General features: G+C 38.5%; 1 non-coding gene across 1 annotated transcript; it reads right to left on the reverse strand.

Moving 5' to 3' along the window:
* Positions 1-4,584: 4,584 nt before the first annotated feature.
* Positions 4,585-4,691, reverse strand: LOC120112817. The gene has a single exon (XR_005514448.1). It is a non-coding gene; the product is annotated as a small nucleolar RNA R71 (small nucleolar RNA).
* Between the last annotated feature and the right edge of the window lie 4,179 nt (positions 4,692-8,870).

The raw sequence follows: 8,870 nt of genomic DNA on the forward strand, positions 1-8,870 counted from the left end.
TCTGTAGGATTACCGCACCTTCCGTAAGCCTTCTACTTTTTTATTAAACCCTGCATGGTAGTGCACAAGTGAACATTAGAACCAGAGTCTATAATCCAACTGGAAATAGAAGAAACCGTTAGATTAGTTTCAATAATGAGCATATTAGACATACCTTCAGAAGGTGTGTCATCCTTCTTGCTCTTTATGTTTTCCATCTAGATAGGACAGTTCCTCTTCCAATGGCCGTCTTCATTGCAATGGAAACATTTTTCTTTGGGTTCGACATTCTTCTTAGAAACTTCCTTCTTCGGCTTTTTCTCGGTCTTCTGCTTCTTCGCAGGCTTCTTCTTCTTCCCAGTAGACTTTCTCTTGGAAGTAGAAGCTAGCTCAGCAGCGAGAACAGTGCCCCTTGAACCTTTCAAGGCTTCCTCAGTTGTCACCAATATATTCAACAATTCAAGTTTGGTGCATTCAATTTTATTCATATGGTAGTTTACAATAAACTGCCCATATGAACATGGCAACGATTGTAGGATCAAATCTGTTTGAAATCCTTGTGCATGGTCATGCCAAGCTTCTCAAGCTCCTCAAGATCCTTGATCATGGTCAAACCATGTTCATGGACGGACTGCCCATCGCGCATCTTGGCTTTGAAGAGCCGCTTGGACACTTCAAACCTCGCTGCGCGTCTCTGTTCACCATACAACTCTTGTAGATGATCAAGTATGTCCTTAGCAGTCTTCATGCTCTCATGCTGGCATTGCAATTTGTTGGACATGGATGCCAAAATGTAGCACCTAATCTTATTGTCATCATCCAACCATTTTGCATGCATCTCACGCTGCTCATTGGTTGCACGGGTTGGTAACATCGGGAGTTCATGATCAAGAACATAAGCTATCTTTTCATAAGTCAAGACAATCTTCAAGTTGCGGAGCCAATCTTTATAGTTTGGTCCGGTCAACCTATTGTTATCTAGAATTCGAACTATCGGGTTGGAAGCCATTGACATCTGCAGAGAGTAAAGATTCTAATTAGAAATTTGTATTTGACATTAATTTGTTTTAGGAACTTTTAAAACAAAATTGGATCAAATCCTTCCACTATTTCTCGGATCTCTCACACTCTCCTGGTAAAGATACGGAAACCTGCGACTTAGGGTTTCGAGTGGGGTGCTGCGGTCCCACCAATCTACATATCACCTCACCTAACAGTTATTGGAGACACATAAACGATGAGTGTATAACTCTTGTACAATGCTTCATAAGCATATTGAGCTAACCTAGTCTCCAAGTCATAAGGACCTCACCTAACAGTTATTGGATCCGTTCCTTGGTTAAGTCAGACCCACTGTATATCCCGCAAAAATAAAGCTGTGATTGGGTCCTCACCTAACAGTTATTGGAGCCCAACCCCATCTTTATCCCACAACATCTTGATGAGAGTACAAAAGTGAAATTTTCATATTATCATAATTAGTATTATAGGCAATCTTTATTAATAAAATTAATTAATTAATGTTTTATTTTTGTCTGAGTGCAAGTAATTCAAGAGATTCAATAACGCTGGGTTTCAGCCCAATGCCTGTCAGCCCGAGCTCAACAAATTCTCCAGTGTCTGTGATGAGGCGACTCAACAGTTTCTAACCTAAAATTCCCATGTATCCACGTCAACGGGCTGAAGCAAGTGATTTCCCAACATCTTCAAGTGTCCCCGGGCCGTCTCGAGAGTCCCAAAGCAATTCAATTGCTTCTCAAACCAAGTATCCGTTTCCCAGCAACTTCCTAACGTCAAAGTCTTCTAACCGTTGCCACATTCCATCCGTTCGAGTCAGCGGCCGTGAGGAGCTTCCCAACGATCATCATCTCCAAGCGTCTCCCCTATTTCTTCCCAACGGTCATCCACGTTTCCTTCATCCCATCGTCCGTGGCCTCCAACGAACAGCAACGATTCAATTTCAGCTTCCCAACCGACAATGGACCTCCCAGCACATGCAAACCAGCTCTTCAATTCCAAGCCGCATTCAACATCCGATCGTTTCATCTTAAAATTCCCTTCCCAGCAAACAAATTCTCATCCGAGGGTCTTGCATTCAAATCCAACATCAATGACTGCAGCTCAAACTTCTTCAACGTTCAACCTCCCAACGTCGAAGAGTCCCAAGCATTCAAATCCACGCCTCATCCGCTCCCAGCAGCGTTCCAGCTTCTCCAATCCGGTGAAGTGTCTATAAAAGGAGGCCATTCGGGAAGAAGGAGGCCATTCGGGAAGAAGGAGAAAGCAGCCGTGCGAGTGTGCGACAGAGGAGTAAGAGACCAAGGGAACCACCGAAGCATCTGCATCTCCTCTTCCGATTTTCCCAGCCGGACGGAGCAAATCATGAGAGGGAGGCCGGATCCATCCAAGTCTGGACGAGAGAGGAGAAGAAGCCAAGAAGGAGAAGCCACGATTCCTCATCCAGCCGGGCCACGGAAGGGAGAAAGCAGCCGGGAGAAGAAAACAGAGCACCCTGTTTTCTGAACCAAAGAAAAAAAAAGGATTTATGTTTATTTTAAGTTATTTTTTACTAATCCTTTTTATAAAAATGTTTCCATTTCATATGAGTAGCTAAATCTTCTCTAGCTAAGGCTAGGGAAAAGCCTAGCATTTTCTTCATGTATTTCATTTAATCATCAATGGGATTTTAATGTTTTTGATTTGATTTATGGTGCAGTTAATTTATAGAAATTATTTCAAACTTATATATTTTCTTTGATTTGTTATTTCCCCCGGGTATAACAGATGCTTAGAAATCCCTGTAGTTTAAAATTGAATTACTGTAATGCTGCCCATAAAACTAAATCTATTTTACTATGATTAATAGGTGATTTTAAGAAAAGCATGATGAAATGCTAGGCTGAATCTTGATGCCTTAGTTATATTTTTATCAATCCGAATATTATTCAGCCTTTAGTTTTTATTCACTGTCAAATCCCTGTGGATTCGATCTCAAACTCACCGAGAATATTACTTTGCTACACCCTATACTTGGGGTATTCTACATTTAATTTTCCTTTTTAAAAGAGCAAGATTAAAATCGTAGCAAGTTTTTGGCGCCGTTGCCGGAGATTTGCAACGTGCGAACGAGAACAAGGCTGCAAATTTCAATTTTTACTTTCTGTTTTTTCAATTTTTCTTTATTTTTAACACAGCTGAAATTTCAAATCTTTTCAGATTCAAGGACGACACAAAGCGGGACCAGTAACGAGGAAGATCAAGATCACATATTTGGATTCCCGGAGTGAACGAACTCCGACCGTGAGTATTTAAATTAATTTTCCTGTTTTGCTCATACTAGTCCTATTTTTCCTACATTAGAATTTTACTCTTGTTTAAAAAAATTATTAAAAAAATTATTAATTAAAATAATAAAATAATAAATAAATAAAAAGAAAAAAATTTTTTAGCTAGTTTGCTTGATCAACTATTCAAATGCAATTTAATGTCATGATATAAAATGTTAAAAATCTTCTTGATTGTTGCATATAGTATAAAGCATTTGCATAAAATAATCTAAGGGTTGAACCCATTAAAAGATAAGGTCGGGATTTCATCACTCGTCCTTAGCCCAAAAATCATCCCAGTGCATAAATATCCTAAGCCTAATTAAAATCAACTAGATGTTGGCCCTTAAGGATATTCGAGCTCAATAGGACGAAGACCACTGAAAGTTGCACCAATTTCGCTCTATGGCCCTGGTCGATGTCTAGGCAAGCTTTGTCCCTCTAAGTGATTGAAGGGAGACAGTTTCTGTTCGAGGAAAGTGGGTATTAAGTGGGACCTTTGTTACACGCATTGTGACCCCTCCACTTACCTGGGAGCTTACCTGGTCGACTAAGGTTAGTAGACCGGATTGGAGACTTAGGTGTCCTCTTCAAACCAGTTAGGAGCTGTCTAGAATTTTTAGGAAAACATTAGAAATTGTTGGGTGATGATTTAATGCATGTTTAATTTTAATTAGATTTTTGTTAGAGTGTTTGTTTAGATCTCTGATGGTACTTGTACCAACCCAAAAAAAAAAAAAAAAAAAATAAAAAAATAAAACAATATATATATATATATATATATATATATATGCTGTTGTGAGAGAGAGATAAAACGAATAGATTATTTCGAGTTGAATCAAGAGATAAAAATTTAATTGTTCAAAATTCAAATAATCAAATGGAAGATAATGGTAGTAATCAGGGAGATAATGAATTTCAAGATGACTTACCTATTAGAACGCTTCGTGATTATCTACAACCTACTAGGACCAGTACTCCATCTTGCATGGTTATTCCTACTGCTGCGGGAGCCTTTGACATGAAACCAGGAATAATCCAATTACTCCCAAAGTTTCACGGACTTGATTCTGAAAGTTCCTACTTGCACCTAAAAGAATTTGATGAAGTGTGTTCAACACTTGTCACTGAAGAAGTAGTTAAGCTTAAGTTATTTCCTTTTTCTTTAAAGGAAAAAGCTAAGTCATGGTTACACTCCTTAAGGCCTAGGACCATAGCTACCTGGCAAGAAATGACAAGAGAATTTTTAAAGAAATTCTTCCCAACACATAAAACAAACACACTTAGAAGAAATATCATGAACTTTGCACAAAAAGATGGGGAAACATTTTTTCAGTGTTGGGAAAGATTTAAGGACCTTCTGCTTGCTTGCCCACATCATGGATATGAAATTTGGAGGGTCATTAGTTTCTTTTATGATGGTTTGTCCTCCAATATGAGACAATTTGTAGAAATGATGTGTAATGGTGAATTCGTGAGTAAGGAACCAAATGAAGCCTGGGATTATTTTGATCTTTTAGCAGAAAATGCACAAGCTTGGGATACAACAGATAAAAATGAAAAATCTAAAATAGCACCTAATGCAAAAGGAGGAATATATCTTATTAAAGATGATAATGATGTCAATGTAAAAATTGCTAATCTGACTAGGAAGGTTGAAGCCATGGAATTAAGCAAAGCCAATATAGGAAAAGCACAAACTATTGTTGAAAGTATATGTGGAATTTGCGAGAGTAATGCACATGTGACCAAGGATTGTCCTACAATCCCTGCTTTTCAAGAAGTGTTGCATGATCAAGCAAATTTCACCAATACTTATAAAAGACCATTTCCAGAAACATATAATCCTAATTGGCGAAACCATCCTAACTTTAGCTGGAGACATGGACCCACTGCCAATGAATCTCAAGGAAATTCTGTTCCCACTCCTTATGTGCCACCACATAGGAAATCCCTTGAAGATACTTTGCAAACCTTCATGCAAGGGCAGACTCAAATAAATTAGAATACAATGCAATCACTCCAAGAACTTAAAAATTTTGTAGGTAGAATTGAGGCTCAACTCAATATTAGGGAAAAAGGGACATTTCCAGCCCAACCTCAATCTAACCCAAAGGGTCAACATGAGGTCCATGAAGCAAGTTCATCCCAACCTAAATTTGAGCAAGTTAAGTCTGTCACAACCCTTCGTAGCGGAAAAATAATTAACAAAGAAATTCCGACAAAAGATGACAAACCTGAAAAATCTATTGAAAAGAAGGATGAAGATGATAATGAACAAGATGATCCAATACCTCATCATAAAATAGTTGCTCCATTCCCTCAGTGCTTGCTTGCAACTAAAAAAGGAGTACCTGATCAAGAAATTTTGGATATCTTTAAACAAGTAAAGATTAACATTCCTCTATTAGATGCCATTAAGCAAATTCCATCTTATGCAAAATTTTTAAAAAATCTTTGTACCATAAAGCGAAAGCTTTACGTACAAAAGAAAGCTTTTCTAACTGAACAGGTGAGTGCTATTCTTAAACACAACACCCCACCTAAATATAAAGATCCTGGTTGTCCTACCATATCTTGCATCATAGGAAACTTCAGGATACAACGAGCCCTTCTAGATTTAGGTGCAAGTGTTAACTTACTGCCCTATTCAGTTTATGAACAATTAGGACTTGGTGAACTAAAACCCACCAAGGTTACTCTCCAACTTGTCGATCGATCTATAAAGATACCAAGAGGAGTAGTCGAGGATGTACTTGTCCAAATTGATAAATTCTATTTTCCAGTCGACTTCATAGTATTAGATACCCAGCCTGTCATGAACTGTACCACTCCAATACCTGTCATCTTAGGCCGCCCATTTCTAGCTACTTCCAATGCTTTGATTAACTGTCGAAATGGAATAATGAAAATGTCATTCGGAAATATGACTATAGATTTTAATATATTTAACATTTGCAAACAACCCGATAATGACAACGAAAATGATAAGATTCATGGAGTTAATCTGATCGACTCCATTGTAGAAGATGCTCTTGTCTCATCTCTTTCTTCTGATCCTTTAGAAACATGCCTAACTCATTTCGGAAATACAGATATCAACCAAAACTTTAGAGAAATCAGTGTTATATTAGATTCAGCTCCTTTGTTGGATACAGATAGGTAGAAATCTCGTTTTAAAGAATTACCTCCATGCAACAATAGTCCTCTATGTTGCCCAGAGATGGTCACCCAAGAGGGGGGTGAATTGGGTGTTTTAAAACTTTTTGACTAATTAAAAATAAAACACGCAAATGTATGAACTAAAGTAAAGATAGAGGGATGAGAACAGTCAATCGCAAACACGAGGTTTTATAGTGGTTCGGAGCTTCCACTGCTCCTACATCCACTCCCCAAAGCACCTTTGGAAATTTTCACTATAATCCAAGATTACAGTCCGATAGTTTTGCGAGTGCACTATCCAACTCGTTGTTTTACACCGGGCTAACAACGAACCCTATAACCCCCAATTTCACCTAGGCTTGGGACGCCTTTCTCTTATTCCAAGTCCCTTGACTGGAACAAGCACAATATTGAAAAAGTTTTACAAGGATTTAAAAGCTCTCAAGAAGCAAATAAAACAGTGAGAAATAATAGAACCCGGAAGAACCCTTTTAGCCGTTGGAAGCGTGGGAGATGATGGTTCTTCCGATGTGGATCGCGTTGGCTTGAATGTGAGCTTTGAATGCCGAACGGGAGAGAGTAGTTGAGCACGAAATCTGTTGGGAAACTTGAAGGCGCTTGATTTCTTCACTTGAATGCTCTAACTCCCTTGAACCTCTTTTTTCTTTCTTCTCTCTTGAATGATCTTGTGTTGGGTTGGTGAGTAGTTGTTGAGAAGCACTTAAGAGGTCTCTTTTATAGCCCAAAAAGCAAATATAGCCGTTAGACACAAAGAAAGAGACGTTTGAAATTCAAATCAAACCTGAAAAAGTTGTCAGTCGCGTCCCAGGCGCTCCGGAGACGTCTCCGCTTCAACGCGAGACGTCTCGGCTGTAAGATTTTACTTTTGACGTTGTTTGGAGTCGACTCGGCGCTTTACGGGGACGACTCTGCTAATGAACGATTTGAATCCTTGTTTTTCTGTTTTTCTGAGAGGGTCGCCTCGGCACTTTACGGGGACGTCTCGGCTTGTTTGCGCTTTTTGCATGGGGACGACTCCGCTGCTTCGGGGACGACTCCGTCGTTATATCTCCGAAAAACAAGTCTTCTGGAATTCTCTGAGAGAGTCGACTCCGCTACCTCGGGGACGACTCGGAAAGTCTGCTTTTTACTTGCGGGGACGACTCCGCGTCCTGTGGAGACGACTCTCGCGTATCACTTGAGATCGGCCTTTCTGCCGCCACTGAGAGAGTCGACTCCGCCTCTGAGAGAGTCGACTCCGACCCAGCGAGACGCCTCGCCAGGTGCCGGGGACGTCTCCAAACGTGCCAGTTCTTCCTGTTTGTGCCAGAGACGTCTCTGAGACAACCCGGAGATGTCTCGGCTGTCCCTGATCTGTTTTCTTCAACTCAAAAATTCTTCAATAAATTCTTGAAAAAATATGGGAGCTTGCCTAGACATTTCTTAACAATATTCTTAACTAAACACATGAAATCCTCAATTAAATTGTTAAGATTGAAGGAATTATACTCTAGTGTTTTGTATTCATCAAAATCCATTAGGGGGTCAACAATCTCCCCCTTTTTGATGATGACAAAACACTGAGTATATGCAAAATTCGAAATTTAAACATATACACAGTATTTGATCAGATGTACAAGTATAATATTTTGATTAGAGCTAGATACAGTATGCATAATTCAAAATAGTCAATTTTCAGTTCTATCCTTATGCATAAGATTGGTCTTAATAGCTCTTGAGCAATTTTAGCATATCAACTGAATTTGAATCAAGTTAAAATGTAAATTAATGAAATATTGATGCTAAAGACAATTGAAAGCTAAGTTCTTTTTGACTCCCCCTTTCTTTTTCAGAAGGGCAATTATCTTAAGGCCAATATTCTTCAATTTTATCTCTTCTAATTCAAATTTCTATTCCATATAAAGGTTCTACTCCATATACTCCACTCCATAAATTTTGCATTCTAATATCCATATTGGTTCTACTCCCCCTTTTTGTCATCAACAATGAAGGGGACAAATTATCCTTAGGTACTTAAAACACAATTCCTAGGGGAATTCAGCATATTACAATGAATTACTCAAGGATATTTAAGTTATATTCCCTCTATCCAAGTTATTTCTATTAATGAATTCAGCATTCATTTCACTCCTCCTTTATTTTGGAATTCATTTCAGACTCCTCTTTTTGTTTAAAATAGTTATCACAAGATGTGCTCCCCCTGTTTTATATGCATTGATAAATTGTGTCAAATTTGAACACTTAAGGTATGTTATGAGATTTTTATGGTACATCACAGAATCACATACACAGAGTTAGCAATGTACATAAGGTTTCAAGAGAAATTGTATGTCATTCATATATCATTGTAAACCTTTGAAGTCATTACAAAGTTAAAAGAGG

Source organism: Phoenix dactylifera, chromosome 12 (assembly GCF_009389715.1).
Source record: "Phoenix dactylifera cultivar Barhee BC4 chromosome 12, palm_55x_up_171113_PBpolish2nd_filt_p, whole genome shotgun sequence".
NCBI lineage: Eukaryota > Viridiplantae > Streptophyta > Magnoliopsida > Arecales > Arecaceae > Phoenix > Phoenix dactylifera.